This window comes from Drosophila persimilis, unplaced genomic scaffold (assembly GCF_003286085.1).
Source record: "Drosophila persimilis strain 14011-0111.01,24,50 unplaced genomic scaffold, DperRS2 tig00000697-arrow-arrow-pilon, whole genome shotgun sequence".
Classification (NCBI taxonomy): domain Eukaryota; kingdom Metazoa; phylum Arthropoda; class Insecta; order Diptera; family Drosophilidae; genus Drosophila; species Drosophila persimilis.
Genome location: NW_020825338.1, coordinates 579,909 through 581,584, shown reverse-complemented (window position 1 = coordinate 581,584; position 1,676 = coordinate 579,909). Strand labels below are relative to the sequence as shown.

Here is a 1,676-nt window from a genome sequence, read left to right as displayed (position 1 = left end):
ACTGCCGCAGGTCTCTGCACGAGATCGCAGAGCAGTTAGACCTCTTCCTTATACGGGTCCCAGGCCACAGGGACATCGAGGGACAGGGTACTACGAATCCTCTCCGAGAGGTAGCGATGCATCTGGCTAATTGCAGGCTCCTCACGCACGAATTGTTCGAGCAAAATGCCAATAGGAGATGGCAGCAAACCGTTTCCTGTAAAATCTCAAGATTGACATGGCCATATCGATCGAAGAAGCGCTCAGCCGAGCTGTATAGACTCAGCAGAGCACAGTGCTCTGCAGTTACTCGAGCCATTACCGGACACTGGCAGATCGGCACTCATGCCTCTAGACTGTCAATCCCTCATAACGACTTCTGCAGTAGTTGTCGCGACGAGGAAGAGGAGGATTCGGTCCCCCACTTCTTCTGCCACTGCCCGGCCCTTGGAAATCGTCGTCTTCGTATTCTCGGGGCCGCTTTCCTCACGGACATTTCGGACCTGTCATCCGATTCATCCAAGCCTCAGGATGGGACTGCCCTTAATTTGCAACTGCCTGTTCTCCACGGTTTTTAGGCACTGGGAAGGGGCACACGCCCATGCGGCACCACAACGGGTTTCATCACTCCCTCAGGCTACCGCCTGAACCTAACCTAACCTAACCATTGTTCGAAGGGGAACGGCATTTGGTTTTCTTTTTCTAAATAATTGCATAAATACAGGCACCCCAAATCACATCCAATCCCTGCCATCAGATCCTAGTCTAGTCGTTTGAACTAAAAACCCATCTTATTGTTAGTTTTGGTCAGTCGAAGGCAGAACACAAAGGAAACCAACGTTCAGCTCCCAGGCTTTCGCCAACGACCATACTACGCTGAATACATCGGTTCTCGTCCGATCACCGAAATTAAGCAGCGTCGGGCTCGGTTAGTACTTAGATGGGGGACCGCTTGGGAACACCGCGTGTTGTTGGCTTCGTCACCAACTTTTTGCCTTTTGCCGTATTTTCGTTTCGTTTTTCATTTTTAATTTTTTATTTATTTATTTTACTGCTGAGACAGAGAAATTATAGGATCTACGAAGCTTTGCAATGAGGATACCATGGTCAACTGAGTCAAAAGCTTTAGAATAGTCAAGAAGAGTTAGGAATGTCACATTTCCGTCGTCCATTCTTTCGCGGATATCCTCTAAAATGTTTATTATGGCGGTAGAACAACTTCTATTTCGTCTGAATCCAGATTGGTTGTTGTTAAGTAATGTATGCTCAGAAAGAAATGTATTTATTTGCACAGCCCCCAAAGCCTCGAACGCTTTTGATAGGCTCGGTAAAATGGATATTGGCCTGTAATCTAGAGAGTTTACTTTAGGGATAGGGATCATTTTGGCCTCCTTCCACTTTTCAGGGAATGTTGATGTAGTAATGGCTATGTTAAAAATGTGGGTAACTTGCATTAAAATTCGGGGGAGAATTATTCTCAGAAATGTAGGGTTTGTCTAGTCCGATCGCATTCGACTTAATCTTAAGTAGGGATTCTAGAACATCACACGGACTAACACAACAGAAACTGAAGCTAGGAACAGTGTTATGATAGGGTACTGATACCAAGTTAAGGGTTGGGGGAAAGTCAGGTAAAACTAGCTGCACAAATTTTTTATTTATTTCATTTACTTCCATGTCAACTTGACTGTTTCGTG

The 1,676-nt window shown here is 45.6% G+C and overlaps 1 non-coding gene across 1 annotated transcript; it reads left to right on the top strand.

Annotated features, from left to right (window-relative positions):
- Window positions 1-837: 837 nt before the first annotated feature.
- Window positions 838-956, top strand: LOC6604399. The gene has a single exon (XR_048210.1). It is a non-coding gene; the product is annotated as a 5S ribosomal RNA (ribosomal RNA).
- Window positions 957-1,676: the final 720 nt, after the last annotated feature.